Genomic DNA, 20650 nt, shown 5'->3' with positions numbered 1-20650 from the left:
TACTTGGAGTACTTTCATTATTACTTTGGCTCCAACTACACACTACAGGGAAACTGGTGTTGTAACATTTAAAAAATTACACACCTTTTAACAAGGTTATTTCTTTCAAAGCAAGGACTTTTAAAAGGGAATGAAGAAACCTTCCTGGCAAATTTTATTCTGATTTAATATAATTGCTCCTTTATGTAATACAGTAAATGGTGATATGTCAATATATATAAATATAGTAATAAAATACCAAGCAATAAAAATATTTATATTACCTTTCAAGTACACGATCGGGTTTTTTGTGTGAGATTACTCAGAAATTAATGGCTATGATAATTAACTAATCTTTTTGCGTGCTCCATTTTTTTTTTGTGTAAGAAAATGAATGCAATGATTGTTCTTGTCTTACGGATAGGTTTCTTGTAATGCACTAAGAAATGCAGGTCAGGAGTAGAGCTGGTGGGGAAACTGCTCTCTTGAGGCACCCAAAATTCTTGGTATTTCCAAAGGTGACCACTTTCCTCAAAGGATCTTCTTTTCCATGTTCCAAGGCTTACATCTACCTAGGGTTTTGAAAATTAGGTAGTCTGCAAAATGTTTTCTGGGAGAAGGGATAATATCATGATGTCAAGAAAGAGGGATTCAATAGCTCAATTCCCCAGCCTGCATGAGAGTTGCAAGCATTTTACTCTCAAGTCATAGGAGAACTGGCAGCAGGGCAGTAATAGAAGCAAATGCTTCTCCTAAAGGCAACTTATTCCATAACTAATCATGACAGGATTCACATTCTAAATAATTATATTAAAACACCTTATTAAAAGAAAAAAAAATTTACAAAATAAATGAAGAAATTACAAATTCCAATTCGTATTTCATACAGTGAAAACAGGAACTCAACAGATGCATATTTTATGAATAGAGCAATAAAAGTACAGCCAGTTTTCCATATTCATGAGAAGTGTGGCTGAAAATCGTATTCATCTTCAGGAAAATGTAAATTCTCCCTATCACGTTGTGTAACATTTTATAAAGGGAGAAAAATAAAGGCTTTTCTTTACATGACAGTTTGTTCATCTAGTTTGCCTTATCTGGGCAATCCAGCCTTTTTCCTCTTCATCTTACTGTATTAGGCTATTTCACCCCTCCAGTCTGTTCTCACCTTTGTGTGTGCAACCATTGACTGGCAGCAGTAGCCTTTCAAGAATACTCTGTGGAGTTATTTGAAACATTTAATGACAGTAAACTGCTCATAAATAAGTTTTACCTAATAATTGACCTCAACGGTACAGTTAAACATTTTTTTGACTTTGCCTAGGGACTCCTAGCTGCCCAGCACATTCAATTATTGCCTCTAATCAGTGCTTAACTATTAATATGTTAAAGGATTTGACACTTTAAAAGGGAAGTGATTGAAGAAATTGCTGCTTTTAATGTGGCAGCTCTCACAGCCACACAGGGCACCTCCACTCCATGGTTCTTCAGCTAGTGAGCAGCCATCATCTGCATGCAGAGAGCCAAATGCACCACTCTGAGGAGCCAAATCCTCATTTCTGGATGCTGCTTGCAGGCTGAACTGATATGGTGGCCTCTCAATGCCATGCCATGCCACTTGAATGCATGAGGAGAGCCATTCCTGCAGATCTACTCTCTCTGTGGATTTAAAGTCCTTCTTCTTTTGAAACATCAGCTGTGACAAGAAACAACTTCCAAAGAAAGATATTACATTGGAGAGAAGTCTGCTTTTAGGGAGACCTGTCCATTTTACAGTGGATTTCAGTGACATCTGCAAGTCTTCTAAGAGTTTAGCTTTTTAAACATTCTCCCACTCATGGTATGAGTCAGCTACAAGTTGATGGTTAGAAGAAATTCCCTTACCATTTGAATATCCCATAACCACCTTCAAGCTTTCCTTTGAAAAAGCTGGTGCCAGTCACTATCATAGACAGGATCCTACAACGAACAACCATTGGCCTCATTCAAGATTGGCAACTGCCACATTATGGTTCAGACATGCCTTAGTCTGGTACTCAAGGATCTCCACTACAGCTCCTGCATTAGGACACATGGCCCAATTCATCATAGTAAAGGAATATTCCTTTCCTTGATGAACTACTAAATGTTGTGTATGGTGGAAACACCATTCTCCTTTCCCATAAGAGTTGCACATATTGTCAATGCAATCTTACTTCTACCAGACTGTTTGTTTATCCCCAAAAGCTTGGTACTTTCCTGTGTTGCTTTGTCTATTTTCACGTGCCTCTAACAGGCAGCACTGTTGCTGAAGCTCCTAGTCAGAGCCCTAATTAATGGTGTTTCTCTATCCCTCACTTGATCCACAGTAATAGCATGCAAAATGGAAATACCAGTGCATCAGCCAGAGCTCTTGTAACCCAATCACCAGCCTGTCAGCTGTAGAAGTATGCTGCTCCTGTTCAACCTTTCCATTTTTAAATCCCCTAAATGAGCCTCGGTGGCACAGTCAGCTGCCATCCACCGAATGACAGTCTTTAAAGATGGAAAGGTCTTGATACAAAGCAGACCAGAAGACTCTTGACACCTATCTATACTGCTGTATTCACAAACCTTTTCATTCATGGCACTCTCAAATGATACAAATTAACTGATGCTGAAATGCATCTAGAATATACATTTCCTCTTTCTAAGTCTTCACAAATACTCCATAAGAGAAATATCCCAATTCTGCGCTAAGATTACTATTTGCACTAGTAATCCTGTCTATTAATCGCACTACTAATTCTTCAGATAATGGAAACTTTTGCTCCTTTGAACCTCAGAAAAAGGTACCAAGTCAATCTGCCTCCTGCCAAATACTCATTGTGTTAAAAATCTTATTAGGAATCAAAGCAGAAGAGATTGCATAAAACTAGATTTGGCTGCTGAAAAAATATCTCCATTCTAAATGCTAATGTAGTCAAAAAAGACCCAGTTGCATGGATCTCTGAGTTTCCTGTAAGTATTTGTAAGGGAAAAAAAACAACCCAGAATAATCTCCCTGATAGAGGGGAGAAAAAAACAAAGAGAACTGAGTAATCTATCACTTGTGAGTGCTTGCAACAAATTCCAGTTGAGAGAAGCTGAGTTCATCTTCATTTGGAAGAAAAGATGAATAACTATCGTAACTATACATGCTGCTATATTTATCAATATTATAATTATTATATTTCACACAGCATTTCTTACTGTTTCCCTTCCTCAAGTTTTTTTTCACTGAAGAATTTAATTTTCAAGTCCATCTGGTACAGCAGAGTGTTGTGCGCAAAAAATAGTACTCAAATGTAACAACAACAACAATGTCTTTATGTGCCCTTTATGTTCTACTCTTTGCTTTAACATAGTCAGGTTCTTTATCACGGTCTATTCTTATTCTGTCATTGTTTATTCATCTAATGGTATGTATAAGGATCTGATTTGGATGTCAGAAAATAAAAGATTGTTTCAAGAGTATAGTACAAGTGGATAGTTACTTTATTCAAAACAAAAAAGAAAATATTGTATGAATGAGCAACTACTATGTGGACACCACATTTATCCTATTCTTCTGAATCTTCTTTACAATGTATATACATACTACAAATATTTCAGGAAATTCATCATCATCATGGTGCCTCAAAAATAGCAGTTTCTACAAGCTTCTACATAAAAACCAGAATCAAGCCATGCTACAGAAACTGACCGAGTTCTACTTATTATATAGTTCCCAATATTCAGAAGAATCATGCTCAGTTTTTAACTGAATATATATCTGAGCCTAATTCTAACCTGTTTATTCGGTTGGAACATATTGCTTCCATAACTTTTGGCAGTAAACTGCAAATCCCACCAGAAATAGCCATTAGGCTGGATAATAAATCAGTGTCTTGACAAAGGTGTCGTATACCCATCACAGTAAAAAGCAGCTGCAGATGACTTTCAGAGTTTGCCAATATGGCCACAAGTTATTTGAAACAAGCAGTGATACTAACTCACACAACTGAGGTGGACCAATCTCTTCCAGGTCAGCCTGAGGACTTCACCTTTTACAGTAAGAATGCTTTTCTCAGTAACAGGGAATTTAACAGAACTAAGTCTCTTTCTAACTTGGACAATGAATAAAAAAAGATGGTAAAATAGATTGGAGGAGGGAGCAGAGGAAAAGTAATTTTCCCTAGCCTTAGCAACACTCTGAATTCCAGGAGAGAACAGTCTGAGCAGTACCAGCTCCCCCAGGCGTGCATGCAATGCTGGTGTGGGACACTGACACAGTCCCACAACCTCTGGATTTTGTTTTGCAGTCTGGAGCTTCCTTGCCAAGTTCTCCATGACTGAAAGGTTTGGCTTTTTTTCTTTTCTTTTAACCCCTCCTTATTCAGCAGAAGTGTATGTTTCTGACTCTCCACTTGGAGTCAGTAGGGTTTAAACACACACTTAAGCAAAATCCCATTGCTTTCTAGGAAACAGGTCTTGAAATCAGGACAAGATACAACACTTAGCTGTGAGTTCTTCTGAGAAGGAGAGGTATGTTTGTTCTGTATTTACAGAGCCCATAGCACATGCTGGACCTCTGGTTCCCTAGATATTCAACAGCGACGCTTCATAATCATAAAGAACAATTCCACATGTCCATTGACCGCATGATATAGTCTACTGTCTTATTTTATTCTGACTACCGTATACAGTATTTACTACAACCATGAATGTTTTAATCCACTCTGTTGTGTTGCTCACATCTTGTTTGGCCCTGCCACATTCCTACTGGCACTACTGCCACTTTCTGTTTCTTTGTGTTAAGCACATGATTTTCTTCTTTAGCTGGGAATTGCTGTCAGTGTAATGAATTACTTGCACTGCACGTGCTCAATACTGTAATCCTGGTAAGTCATTGCTGTATCTTGCACATCTCAAGGAAAAAAAAGTTTCAAACCCACCACGAGATAGACAAGGAAAAATCACATCACAATCTCCCATTACGAGATGTGAAGACAATCAGCACAGCTTATTTGTGCCTAAAGAATGTCCCATCAGTCCTCAGTGATTTTCTATTCACAGCAGGTACTACGTATTACGCTTCCAGTTCGAAGCATCTGTCGATACCTCAGGCTGCAACGAAGCGGCTGCAGTTTATTGGCGAGCCCTGGCTGGAAGGATTCTCTAGGGAGGCTCAGATATTACAGGCTCATGTTAAAAATCCTAATGGAACAAATACATTTTTGCTTGGCTGCAATATTAAAAAGTGATGCCTGACCAGTAATTAAAGAAGCTGCCAGATAACACAAAATGTGTTGGGCTAGTTAATGTATGCAGATGTCACTACAGAGAGTGATCTCATAAACAAAACAGGAAACAAAGCACTAGCGCAACAAATTAACCTTTATGGGTTAAGCAGTCTGTGAGCAACAAACAGGGAGAGGATGTTTGTGTGTTTTGTTTTTTTTTTTTTTAAATTAACTCACAAAAAGATCTTAATACTTTTGCCAAACAGGATGAAGATGAGCATGTCATTAGGGTTTCTGACCCCCAGTTGCTCCACAGCCACTGTATATGGGCCATTATACTCATTTCTATATTTGAGGACTGTACATTCTTACTGTAAAACAGCTGATTGTGCTTGGTGCTGTACAAACACAGTGTTACTAGTTTGTGTCTGTCAGCATTTTAATCAGATGTCACATTATGCAAAAAATGCTGATAACACAGATTACCAGGCCTGCCTTTGCATAACACACCTGCCAGGATGTTCCCTGCTTAGTTAGGCAATGCTTCTAGAATGCCTCCTGGATTTAAAAAAAAAAAAGAAATTAAATTTAAAAAACAATCAATGTAAGAGGATATTATGACTCCATCTCGACAGGCAGCCAACCTTCTGTAATGGGTGGATGAATCATGGAAAACCAGAGTGATCTTTAGTACTGCAACTAGACTGAACTGGGTAATTTGGGGTAGGATATGAAGGAACTTGTTTTCCTAGAGATAAATCCAGGATCTGGCATCCCAAATAGTGCAGATTAATACTTGTCACAATTTTAAGATGGAAAGTTTGCAAGTGGTGCTGCATATATACTAATATTAGGGTTCTTTTGAAACTTTGCTAAGCTACTTGCCTTCCACATCCTTCAGCTGTTAATTCCTTAGGTTAATTACAGACTGTATCCATGAATATTCTGTAAACAGTCATATGAAATAAATGATAAGTCTGATGTAAATCATTCCTAGGTGCTTTTTGAGGAGACAGACTTTTGAACCAATATATCATTACTGTCTCCCTTGTCAACTCTTCTTAGTTCATGCATTATTTACCTGCTAAACTATGGTGACAGTGGTGGAGCAGTAACACTCTGTTTTGAACCTCCAGCTGCCATCTATGCAAAACAGGTTGTATGCCAAAGAGATATGAAATATTCATGCTTTCACTTGTTCTGTAACTGACAACACCCTAATGCATAGGTGACTTTAAAGGCTCAGTATTTTGGTCATTCATTTACCTCTTCCACTCAAACTATCAAAAAAAAGTGAGAGGCAACATAGGTAGCATTATTTTCCTGATAGTACCTCTCAATATAGGCGTTAGTCTTTAATTTATGGATTAATTTAATTTATTCTTATTATTCTTGTTAATAATTTAATTTAACTAGTCTTTAATTTATTGATTTCTCTGAACAAGTCAGCCTTTGGCTTTTAGACAAAAAGATGCAACATTTGCTTGTAACCTGACTACTAGATAGCAGATTCAAAAAATTCTGAGATGTACAGAGTTCACCATGATGAACAGGAGTTTCATCGGTTTTAGTATTTACCTTGTCAGTCATGTCTTATGGCATATTGACCAATCAAAACCTGACTTCCCTCAGACTTTGTTAGCATCATTCCCATTTTCTCCTCAAACATGTTCAGCCTTTCTCCCTGGTAAGATGTTTCTATGTGGAATTCACTGTGTCACAGAGAGCTTCAACAAAACGGCAGAGGATGACAGATGTCTATGAAGTTGCATATATAAGAATGTTTGTACCATGAAAGTAGCTTTATTTTTTAGCATATCCCCCTCATCTTGAAATAAATATTTTAAATATTTCAAATAATATTTTACAAGTTTATCCTCCATATGAATGAAAAATTTAAATGCAACTTTTAGTTGCAATTAAAATTTAGATGATGATATGCTTTACCTTACTCCCTTGTCAGTGAAAGCAATCTGGTAGCTTCAAACAAAAGGCTTCTTTGTAATCGAGTAATCCACAGTCTACATTTAGTCTTCACTGCTTCCTAAATTTTGGAATCGATAGTATTATGGACTTGTAATATACTTCTGTTTGTTTCTTATATTAAATTGTAAAAACTTTGAACAAGCACCATGCTCTATTCTGAATTTAGTAAAGTGTTTTCGGTACATTGCTAGAGTGGTTATAGTAGTTTTCATTTTCTAGGGAAGTCATGCAATTCCCTATTTGAAGAGTGACATAGCAGAGTAAAATGTAAAAGAAAAACACATCTCACATAGAGTTTAAATCTATAAATGCATTATCTGATATTTTTATAGAAACACTGAAAGATCTCTTTTAGTAGTTCATAAACAGAAAAGGATCATATAATTACCAGTTACTACCACCCTCAATGTCAGAAGTGTCAGACGGATTTACTGATTTCATTTAGCCCCAAATGTCCCATTTTAAGCTGTCATACAAAATTTCCCAAGTCGCTCTCACAAAGACTTGGTACAAAAAACTCTTAAAGGAGTATTCACTCTTTCTGTAAAGAAATATTCTGCTTGGAGGTACTTTGTAATCCATACCTTCCTTGTTTTCTCTAAGCTAGCAACATTTTTGAAAGAAATATAATGGTCAACAATCAGGTAAGAATATATTCTACTACGTTTACCGAAATTGCTTAAGTTCATTATACTGTGAATAGTCCCACTCTTAGGCTCAAGTCCTTTCTTGCTCCACCAAGAAACTAATTTTCTGAAATTCTTTCACAGCATGGTATTCCTTTGCTGTTGCACTAGCTTAGCCCTGCAGATGGTCACATTCAGAAAGGACTAAGGGGTCATCACAGTCCTTTCCACCCCATATTCCCGCTATGGTAAGAAAACGTCATCAGAACTATGGGCAGCTGAGGAGAGGATTTTATACTTCCTTGGACCTCAAACTGACAAAAGCAATTCTGTTAGAGAGAAGAAAAGCAAAGTGAATGATAGTGAGGAAGCTCATTAGGCCAAAAGAGAGTAACAACAAAATTTCAGCAGTAAACATTGAAGTACTGAGGTAAGAGAAAGCTCAGGAAGGTTGGACAAATAGATAGACACCACTAAAGACATTCAAGACTAAAAAGCAGGAAAGGTTTAAAAAACTGAGTGACCAAACTGAAGGAGGGGAGGAGGAAGGTTTGCAAATAAAATACTGGCAATTTTTAGTATTTATTAATTTTATATCTGGGGCAAAAGTCAATGGTTTATTTCCCAGTCGATACCATCTGAAATACAGAAAGTAGATAAACAGAATTTAATTATTTTAGATCTGATTTCAATCAACAAAATGACTGCAGGTATCTACAGAAATATAATACTGCAGATCCAATATTCACATACCAGTTAGCATGCACCAGAAAATAAAACCCATCTCTGCAATAACCACACTGCATCTTCATTTATAGCAGTAAGCGTTTTAGAAAAATGCATGAGGCAGAAGTCTGATAACAAATTCACACAGGAAGTTTAAACATTCAGCAGTAAAAGGCTATTGAGTACATTTAAACTCACGAAGTGAATATATTTCACATAGATCTGAAACTGTCTCCATCTCAGAGCAACTGCTATCCATCATGTTGTTACTATTTACTTATCCGCAAGGCCATCTGCTCTACTCACTGCTCTGTATCCTCAGCATGACAAAACTAAACAAGATTTACAATGACAAATGAGACCCACTTCCACACCAGAGATATTCAACTGAAAATTCAGAATTCCTAGTGGACACAGCAGAAATTAAAAGCTTTCTGGTTGCATCAGTATTGCATTCAATTGAAGGTGTTCACAAAATGCAGGTACCCCGTGAGGGGAACTCGGGAGACAGACACCGTTACCATAATGGCCTCAACTAGCCTCACTCACCCAAAGCTCACTTCCCTGGCTCCTGCTAGAAAAAACCTTTATGTCATATTTAATTTTCTAATATGATTAGTTCTATTGATACGATTAGCATTAGTCATATGCTTAAACAACCTCGGTTCGCTGGACTAGCACTAAACATTCAAAACTGTACTGAGCCCTCAGGAATATCTCAACTAACACCAAAGAGTAACCAGTTGCATGCTCACATACAAATTTCTTTATCTTCCACTTACATTTTTTAACTTATATCCACTTATTTTTTGCTGTATTGGGTTGCACGGCATGGCAAGGTTTTGGCAGCGAGGTGGGGGGCTACGGAGGTGGCTTCTGTGAGAAGGTGCCAGAAGCTTCCCCCATGTCTGACAGAGCCAATGCCAGCCGGCTCCGAGACGGACCCGCCGCTGGCCAAGGCCGAGCCCATCAGTGATGGTGGTAGTGCCTCTGGGAGAACAGATTTAAGAACGGGAAAAAAAAAAAGTTGCTGGGGCACAGAAACTGCAGCCAGAGAGAGAAGTGAGAACATGTGAGTGAAACAGCCCCGCAGACCCCCAGGTCAGTGCAGAAGGAGGGGGAGGAGATGCTCCAGGCGCCGGAGCAGAGATTCCCCTGCAGCCCGTGGGGAAGACCACGGTGAGGCAGGCTGTCCCCCTGCAGCCCAGGGAGGTCCACGGGGGAGCAGATCTCCACCTGCAGCCCGGGGAGAGAGGACCCCACGCCGGAGCAGGGGGATGCCCGAAGGAGGCTGTGACCCCGTGGGAAGCCCGCGCTGGAGCAGGCTCCTGGCAGGACCTGTGGCCCCGTGGAGAGAGGAGCCCACGTTGGGGCAGGGGAGGAGTGAGGAGTCCTCCCCCTGAGGAGGACGGAGCGGCAGAGACAAGGTGTGATGAACTGACCCCAACCCCCATTCCCCGTCCCCCTGCGCCGCTCTGGGGGAGGAGGTGGAGAGAACCTGGAGTGGAGTTGAGCCGGGAAGGAGGGAGGGGTGGGGGGAAGGTGTTTTAAGATTCAGTTTTATTCCTCATTATCCTACTCTGATTTGATTGATGATAAATTAATTTTACCCCAAGTCAAGTCTGTTTTGCCTGTGACGGTAATTGGTGAGTGATCTCTCCCTGTCCTCATCTCGACCCACGCGCCTTTTGTTCTATTTTCTCTCCCCTGCCCAGCTGAGGAGGGGAGCGATAGAGCGGCTTTGGTGGGCACCTGGTGTCCAGCCAGGGTCAAACCACCACAGTTTGAAAGATTCCTTAGCTAGTAGGTGTTTGCAAATTCCATTTAATTCCATTACTTTAATACTCATATTGGAAATAAATTACCAACAGCTATACAATATGCTCTTGCACAGAAAACGTCACGTAGCCAATTAAGAAGCACAAGGAGCATTATCTGATTTAAGTTGTCATTCACAAAGCGAGTTCTCCAACCTGCCACTTTCCAAACTACTCACATAGCAAAATACATGTCTTTATGCATACATTTAGTAAATGCATTCTCAGGGGTGCTTGTTCTTCAATATGTTTATGAATAGTTATTTACATATTTGAAATGAATAATTCAGTAACCATACTCAAATAAACTGGGCTTGCTTAACTTCTGTGAATCACAACTCCAAACTAACTAAAGACCAAAGACAGAATTCTAAAGCTTGTTAAAATATGTTTCAAGAAATTATACAAAGCCAAAGAGCAACCAAAGTTAGACAACTTAATATGAAAAGCAGATTCTTCATGTAAACATAACCAAGAACAATAAATAGCTAGTAAAACAACACAGACTGCACCTTGCGGCAAGTCACTCACAAATGTAACCAGATGTGAGTGTATATGTGCCTCTGCCTTTCTCCATATATACATAAAAACTCTTGCAAAGCTAAGTGTGCAAAAATTGGGAAACACCAGAACTGGGCTGCCTGTTTAATGTAACTTTGTCCCTTTTGGGACCATACACAGTCTATAATTACATGGTCATAGTTTCAAAAGTCTCTTACCAGACCAATTAGACAGGATGGCCGGAGCTAATACTTCACTTCAGTTTCAGCATTTAATATATGGGTTTTTACCATACCGACCACAAACAATTCAGACCTGTTTTGCATGTAGAATTCTCTTTTGCTGGTTAGCAGGCCCAATACATCTGATACAGTATCTGATACAGTAAAATACCAAAATTTCCCTTATTCTTCAGTAATATTGAATTAAATTCTTGGGAAAAAATATAGCTATATTTTTTATTTATATACATATGTATTATACATAATTAATAACATTTTTATATAAAATATTATTTATATCTTTGTTAGAGAGAGCAGAGTTTTTGTTCTACTGAATTTTCTTCTATACTATACACTGAGATAGGCATAGAAAATCATAAGTGTCCGGCCAAATTGATATAGCCACACACAACGCATAATCTGATATTCACTTCTGGAAGCTTCTTTCTGTCTCACTGAAGTGGTGCCAGGTGTAAACAGTGACTTCAACCTGGAATGTATCAAGATTCTATCACATCTTTAATATAACCTTAATTTCTTTCATTCTGATTTTTTATTTGTTCTTAGACATGGAAATATTCATAATGAAGAAGAAAACAAACCGGTTGTTAATGAAGTAAACATAATACAGGTGCACTAATATATAAAAATGTAATACAGTTATTTTTAAATATGTATGTCTACATATGGATTGGGATGGAATAAGAAATGAATTATAAAAGATAATAAAATACCTCTTTCCTACTGTATTAACTTCAAAATATGTAACTTCACAACATTGCCCTTGGACTTGATGTTCTGATGCATTATTTAAGCAATGAGTTTTCCCTAGTAACTCTAAAAGTTATTAATACATGATCTCATTATTTAATCATTTTGTGTTTCAAAATACAATCATCCATAATATGTCTCATTATATCACAATCAGAAGAGCAACTGATAACAAAAAAAAGGGAAAAACAAATCTGAGTTCAAAGCTTTGTTGTTTTTCTTAATTGCTAGTAATTGTAGATCTTTGTGCAGCAGTTCTCTAAATGACAGGGAATAGTAACTATTTTTTTTTACACAAAAAGTCTGCACAAAGTTGAAAGAAACCTTAAAATACTTTGGCTGAGTGTTGTAATTGTACTTGGATCAGAATATTCCATGACAAATTTTCTAATTTGATACAATAATAACAAGGGACACAAGGATAGCCAGTAAACAGGCAGAAATACACAGAACGTAATGATTTATAACTCCTCCCATTTCAACAACAGGCTGCCTCATTTACAAATCCTATCAAAATGTAGATCTGAACATAGACATGTGGCTCATTGGGAATTAAATAAATTTGTCTAAGTGTTAAGAGATTAACACCTTCTTCCTTCATCCATTATCACCTGATGATGGACTAGGGATCTGATTGACAGAACAATGCTCAAACAGGGTAATCACCTGGAAAAAAAAAAAGTTACATTCTTTATTTATCCTTATCTCTATTTCATATTCAAAACCTCTGGGTTAGGGGAAGACTGGACCAGATATCCTCACAAGTTCCCTTCCACCCTAAGTTATTCCATGTTTCTAAGAAAGGCAAAGATGTATATGACTAATACAACTTTAAATATCTAAAGCTTTTGAGTGTGATCAAAGTTGAAAAATATTTAACAGACAAAGGTATTGCCTTCTCTACATATGTCAGACACTGAGTTTTTATCTTAACTACACTTCATACAAAACCAATGAAGTATTCTCTCTGGGATATATAAAATAGTAACATTTGTCAAATTTACGTAAACACTGAAGCCTGTGCAACATCAGAGCCAAGAAATCCTTCCTCAGTCTGACTTTCAGGTAGATCGCTAGTCCTAATAAATATTGGTGCTTCAAACTTTAAGATAGAAGCAATGCAAAGCAAGGGAAAACATGTAAACTATTTCCAGGTTTTCATAGTTTTTGTTTTGAAAATTCCTCTTTCTGCAAAGAGTGATGTTAAGGTAAACAGGTTTTAAAAACAGAGGAAGAATACATGTGTAAAGAAAGCTAGAAGAAATTTTACAAACCATTTTCAAATCCATATCCTGTTTATATAAAATCAATAAGAATTCTTAAGCATTTACTTGGTGGAGCCAAAATCATTTGGATTTTTACAACAGCTGTTCATCTGATGGTTAAATGAAATTCTAGAGCTTTAGAAAAAAACTGTAACTTCCTATTTTATCACAATGGCAATTTTATTCAATATAATTTATTTCAGATAAGGGTAATACTATTATCCTCTGGTACGCCAGGAGTATTTTTTCTTCCTCAGTCTTACGAACCTTTCCATTACAGCAGTGTCACACAGCAAATACTACAGCATGGTGCATCAAGCCCTGACAGCAATAGCTTCTGATTTGCCTATTACTATCTAGTATCCCATTTTCAAGTGCCACAAGTGACACCAAAATCTTGTGTGTTCAACACTCCGTTGACTTCCACATTTCCTATTTTTCATACAAGCTAAACCAGGATAGGGGACACAGGAGCAGAAAAGACATGGCATGCAGATGGTTTGACACACAAATATTTTAATTAGTCAGCTACTCAAATCCAGACCTTGGCAATGCATAGGAGAATAATTATGAATGTGAAATTAAGCTAGACAGTATGTAAGTACTACAGGATCATGCGGCAGGGTTTATGATGCACAAAATACCAAATTGAGATACTAGGGGAGGAAATTAGGCAAGATAATAAATGACATTGTTCCAGAACTCAAGAAGCATGGAGATGAAGTGGCTTTCAGCATAAGCCTGTTTTATCCACCATATAGCTTTCCCATGCATGTTTTCCTTTTTTATATGTAGCTAGCTTCATTGGCAGCATGCCAGCTTTGGAAAAAGTAAATAGCATTGTTGCTTTAACAGCAAGTTTTATGATAAAATTATTCTTTTGGATAATCGTTTCCCAGTAACACTGGCCAACAGAGAAAATGGCAATATTCTGTTGGTAAGGAAGATGCTTTGTTCTACAGGTGAGTTCCACTTACTCCTTTAATTTTATAAATATAATTTATAAATGTCTTAAGTTTTTTTTTTTTTTGAGTGCTATGGCACCACTGAGTTATGCAGTTTAAAAATATATATTGTTTGCCAACATTACTTATCAAATGAAATGAATCTCATGACAAATGAGGATAGCTGTGACAATAGCCTCAATTCAGAGGCAGAACCAACACTGCAGATGTATTAAACCTCATGAAATAGGCTTAATAAAGACTCAGTCAGACACTCATAAAATATTATGCAAACAGAACCAAGCATAAATTGATATTGTGGCTTAGGAACTAAAGTACCCATTATTAATAAAATTCCCTGTCACCACAGGATTTTTATTCAGCTGTGATAAACCCAGACATACTGCTTATCTGTGACAATTAAAAATGAAGATGCTTAATTTTCTGAAAAATCTAAAATTCCTTGTCCACACTTTGTCTCCAAGCTATTCTTTACTATTCCTTTATTATCCCATTAAAAAATTCCAGTTTCTTCGTAATTTGTTTACTAAGCTTCCTCCAGCATTTGATGCTCTTCACAGGGGTCATAACAGGATACATTGCCCATTCACTTTCTTTATGAAATACAAGATTTTCTATGTTGTTCCTTTTATGACCAAGGCATACGAGTATAAGAAATTTACCTAGTATTAATTATATTTATCGCTGACTAAACAAAAAAAAACCAAAAAAAAAGTGGGCTTTTAATTAGCCTTTCCACTCTTCAGTCTTTTATAATTATTTCTTAATAAATTTGACAGAGAAATCTGAGCTAAGTAGGCAGAATTTAAATTTAGTTCCTTCTCAGCAAGATCAGGTGATGTAAGGCTGATAAAACACTGGAAAGACAAACCCAGTAAATAACATATGCTCATAGCAAGAAGAAATTGCCTATTGAGTTTAACTCTAAATGAAAGATTGTACCAATTAAATTAATTTTCCCATCCTCCTTGACAATGATGCAAAGCTTAGAATTGCCAAGTCATTAAATGTTCCTTAGGTGCTCTGTAATGTTCACACAGCGATTTTTTGCTGACAGCAACAGCTTCTCATTTTCACTGCAAACTTCCTTTTGCTTCGAAGGAGCAGATGAGCGTCCTGCATGCAACACATCCAACTCCCCCAGAGTATTATGGTCAACCTTACATTACAACATCATCAACAGCACCATAGCAGGGGGAGAATACTAAACTCACAGCTAGGCTTATTGCCACTTCCAGAGGCATGCTTCGGGATATCACCATTCTATAACTGTTTTTCTATCTTTGGTCTATCACATCTGAAAATGGAAAATAACCCCAAAATGTATGAACCTTAGCTTGTGGCATGTATTGTGGTGACCAGCATGAGTATTTGATCTTAATCAGGGACACTGTTAGCACAAATAGGCGGTGTATTTTTAGGACTGGTTCTACTGTTCAGGTTCGGTGCGCCCTTTTGGAAGGTTGTGCTACAAGAAGGCTTTAAATAAGGAAAAGACCACATTGCACCTATTGATAAAACTGTAGTAAACTGCAGAGAAATCAACAGAATTTGTGAAGTTTTGGTCCTTACATCGGGCCACCCCCTAAAGCATAACACAGAACCCTGGTGAAGCTTCACTCTTCACATAGTTGTGATGTGATCTGAGGAGTACATGCTTTAACTCTATCCATCACCCCTATAAAACCAAAACCTGTAATTATTCTAGAGATTAGCTTTAGAAACCCTGCATCACTGCTTTTAGTTTCACTTGACTTCCATCCATATTTTATACTAGTTTTTTTTCTCACTTGTGTACTTTCAGAGTTATTCATTACTCGTAATGTTATCCAAACACATGTTCAGAGGAGCATCACTTTACAACAGATGAATAATCCTGGACTGTCAGTTATAACTCAGCCCACGAATTAGTGGTCATGCTGATGAGATGCTGTCTGGGGACTTGGCTTGTTTAATAAGTCTCATTTTCATATCTGCCTATTTCCCCAGAAACCCACTCTGTCATTAAAGCACCTAAGCATCTCCCAAATACTCTCCCAGATCTAATTATAATAGATATTTATTATTGAAATATCTAATGTTATTTTAGTATCAATTGCATAGCTCACGCTATGATTTAATTTTGAAGTGCTTTACAATACCTCTTAAAGACAAAAAGTAACAGATTTAATAAAGACACACTCACAAGTGTGGTTTCAAACTAAAACTGGACATCACATGACACTTCAGTGAGCTTTAGCGACAGCACTGTGTAAACTATGCTTCTGAACAGAACCAAAGGGAAGCCCAAGTCAACAACTGTAAGCTGTCATATTACAGAAGACAATTTTAGGGATGCTGTTATAAAATTAAATGTAGTGTGTATTATTATCAACTTGGAAAAGACCACTGATTAAACATATGATAGCAGCCTAAAAAACCATGATCGGCACAGAGAATGACCAGAGATTCTTTGATCTCTGGCTCTTCCAATACAAGTTTAAGGGGGGATGGTTGAAACAAAGAGAAGGAGATGGTTCTTTGCACACCAGGCAGGCTGCAGAACTTGTCAGAGATTACTGAGAAAGCTAAAAGTTTACATCTGTTTAGAACAGATTAGACATATTCATGGGAAGAAAATCTACCAAGGGTTATTAATGCAATTAAAACCATCTGTGACCAGGGAAATCCCTGGATTGCAAACTGCTGGAGGCAAGGACAGCATTTTAAGGAAGTAACACTATGTCTGTCCTGGTTTTACACCCTCTCCTACATATCTGCTTTTGACCCTTGGAGAGAGGATGCTGAGGAACGGGCTGTGGGACTGCTCCAGGATCCCTTTCTTGTACTGAGAGAAGCAAACAGGCATATTCTGGATACCCACCCTTCAGTGGGGTAGAACATCGTAAACTGAATCTGATAAAAAAATTACGTGTGCCAAAAAGTAGTCATCTTCATGGCCTCAAAACCTTTCCCGTGCACAAAACACCCCCCCCCCCAAAAAAAAAACCAGAGAAAACAAATCCTGTGTCTGAAGTCCTTAGATAGGAACACATGGGGCAACTCTGTCTTACAATAGATAACAAATATTCTGGTCAGCTCCTTCTCAGCAGGAATCAGTTATATCTTCTGTGCACCCAGGTAGAAGTGGGCAAAATAAATACACTGACAGCAAAACAAGACCTGTATCATGTCTTGCCTCATTTCTAGGGAGATACTAACTAGCAATATATAAGTACGATGCCACATAAAAATAAATATATTCGGACCTCAACATTCATAAATCGTTGCCACAAGCCTGATGGCTAATACAAGAAAAACTGAGAAAAATATGAGTAACGGCAAAACAATAAATGCCTCCTGCTTTATTGACTGACGACTTTTGACACAGATCAGAAAAGATGAATTTAAAGTCAAGACCAATGGCGTGAGTTTAGGACAACAAAAGGCCGTCAGACCCTTCCCATTAAGCACTGCTAAGTTCACATTCAAAATTTAACTCTTTGGTCTTTGTTTTGGTTTCTCCTTGCTTTTGTGAGGCATTTTATCAGAGGTTCTGAAAAGAAATGACAAACAAAGCTATAGTGGGAACATGATGCTATGCTATCCAGTGATGTTTACTTTGGGACCAATGAAATCCTGCAATTTTTGTATCACGGTATTTCTGAAAAATTGATTCCTTGTTTTTTTACAGACTAAATCGATTACTATAACCAGCAACCCTTTAGCCTCTTCTCAAGTGCAAATACCTTTGAAATAAAATGTAGATACATGTATGAGGCCTTCTCACACCAGTTCTCAGATACCTAAAAAAGATGCAAGGCAGCAGGTATGCAGAGAAATATTTCTCCAGCAGCTATGGACTCATGAAGCTCAAAAAGGATGCAGTATGGAAGAGGGAAGAATCAATGACCTGAGGCTACACTGTGGCAACAGGTCTCTGCTTGTACAGGAAAATCCACTGGACTTTTCAATGGCAATTGTTTAAGTTGCTTATCTTCACTAGCTAGATCTCCGTGGCGAACCAAGTAAATGGTTATTTCAGAACTGCACTAAAGTCCTCAGCCACCTTAGAGTCATAGCACTGCAGAGTGGGAAGGAAATGTAAATACACATACAAGACAATAATTTGTATTTCAGCCAGCCTATATGCATTTTCTGTTAATTCTCAGCATGCTCAATATTCTGTATAATACCCCTGGTGGCCTCTGGATAACGTTCTGTCTGTTAGCTCCTCTTCTAGGACTCCTATTTTCTTGTGGTTTAAGGCTCTCTGCCAAGGCTCATCTTGATTATATACATTATTTCCCACCAACAGAGGGGCTGCTGTGGTCTATCAGGTTCACACACAGTATGTTATCGATGACATTTTACATCTTCCTAAATAGAGATTTTCCTCAAACCACAATGTGTCTCCGTTAATTAATGGGGTTTTCATAAATTTCTATTGAAGACTTAACTGGCTGTTTGTTTTTATAAATCATGACATTAGCTAACAGATAACAGATGCTGATTTCATCCTTCCTGCCATTTGTTATTTTGCATATTATTTTATTATAAGACCAATCATTGTTTCATCAGCAGAATACTGAGTCCAGTTTTTAACATTAAATTTACACAATATCAATGATAAAAATATCTCAAATGCAAAGTAAGATTTGTTTATATTAGTTGGACAATTTCCTATCCAAAACATGCTTTACAAGACATTATTAATGAAATATTTCTGACTCATCTCATTAAAATATAAAACCTTTCACTCCTAGATCTTCACCAGTTTCCCAGGAGAAAGACACGAGTCCTTGCTTTTCAACTTCTCTGAGAATTTAGATTGGAAGTTGAGAGAGGATTCACAATGAAGGCCAAACACCTCTTATTACATGAACCAGAAAAAGAAATCATTTCCAGAGCTGAACAATCATTCCATGGCCGTACCTTACACATACTGAAATGCATATGGATTATAAATACGTAGGTGAAATCCAGAATTTAGAATATCGTGGTACTTTATTAAATGGTAACAATTGTTTTGGGACACATGCCCAGCATGCGGTTAATACCCCTATTCTTCAGATGCAAGGACATAATATGCTTAGTATTATTCTGTCCTTACTTCCAAATTGCAAGCAAGAAAACCAATAAAATTATAGTTTCTGGAGAGTTTCTTCTTCATAGCTTTTTCTCCATAACATACTTTTGGATCAAAATACTGGTTTTAGAAACTTCTTTCCTAGACAGGCTCACACCTTGAAATACATATCTGTACCTAAAGAATAAAATCAAAGCACAGAGGAAGGAATGACTCTCACTCTGGAGGACACAGCTAGACTAAGAGTCGTCTCTCACCAGCAGAGAGGCATGACCTCAAACCGGAGTAACTCCCAACCTGGCTGTCTCACAGCGTTATCATATGTCAATCTTTTCAGGGTCAGTGACTGGCGATATCCTAAGAATTCTCTAGTTTCCTAACTGTCTGTGACACTTATGAATAAATATCTCCTTGTCTAACCTTGCCACATTTATCGAGTATGTAGGCTGCAGGAGGATGCATTAGAGGCTCTGAAGGCTCAGTTTTTAACATAAAAAGAAAACATATCATATGAGCAAAGCACAGTTCATTAGTGAGATGACCAGCCAGCTGTAATCAGATTTGCTCCTTGCAATATGCTCACAATAAAATCATTAACTCTTCTGATAACCTGTTATTAGCCAATCTCAAGAATCCATCTTCAGACTTCATCTTTCAAACATATCACTTCCAACACAAAGGTTCTCCTGAGAATATTTTTTTTCTCAGTTTCTTTGATATCATCCTTTCCTACTTCTCTTCCCATTGCTTTGATCTCTACTACATCAAGTTTAGCAGAACCTTGTCATTTTTCTGCAGGGTTCTTATGGGAGTTTCATAGGACTTTGACTATGGGGTTGGTTTTTTTTTCTTTATTCTCCTCTACATTTTGTCTCCACGTTACATTATCCATAGCTGCAAGTTCCACTGCCATTCACTAGCTACTGCTTATGATTCACAGCCTCACGTGTTTATTACAAACCCATAACTTGCTCAAACTAAAACCTTTCGGTGGATGACTGACAATCGGCTCAATTCCAGCGGCTAAAATCAGACTCAAACTTCCTTCTCCCCAGTATAACAAAGGAAAAACGCCCAAACGCTGATAAAAGCCAGGCTCTGGCAGGATCCTAAGACAACTTCCCATTGTCCTAAGGGACACTGCTTATTCACCCCCTCTACGTCATCTGCTGTCATTTATCTTCAGCAAGTGGGGCAAACGGCTTCATTTTAGCTTTCTCTTTGTACAGCTCCTGCATCAACACGCTCCCTCACGCTAGCAGGACAACACACGTAGCAACCAACAGCCAGGGTTTACCGGGCCTCCAGCACTCCTCGCACACTCCGGCCGGACGCCGAGCACCCGCGGCCCTCTACCCCTCCACCTCTGCCCGCGGCTCCCCCGGCCCTCTACCTTCAAGGCAAAAAACCAAACCGCCAACTGCCATTTCTGAACCGACACCCGCGTAACCGCCTCACTCACACCGGGAGCGGACGTCCGGCAGGCCGAGCCCCACGGGCCGC

General features: G+C 38.1%; 1 protein-coding gene across 17 annotated transcripts in view; it reads right to left on the bottom strand.

Moving 5' to 3' along the window:
* CACNA2D1 (calcium voltage-gated channel auxiliary subunit alpha2delta 1) overlaps positions 1 to 20650 on the bottom strand; it is a 436639-nt gene that overhangs the window by 271368 nt on the left and 144621 nt on the right. The gene's annotated exons all lie outside the window — the stretch shown is intronic.

Source organism: Aquila chrysaetos, chromosome 5 (genome assembly GCF_900496995.4).
Source record: "Aquila chrysaetos chrysaetos chromosome 5, bAquChr1.4, whole genome shotgun sequence".
In the NCBI taxonomy this organism is placed as follows: domain Eukaryota; kingdom Metazoa; phylum Chordata; class Aves; order Accipitriformes; family Accipitridae; genus Aquila; species Aquila chrysaetos.
Note: the sequence above shows the minus strand (reverse complement) of the source record. Positions and strands in the feature narration are given on the sequence as shown.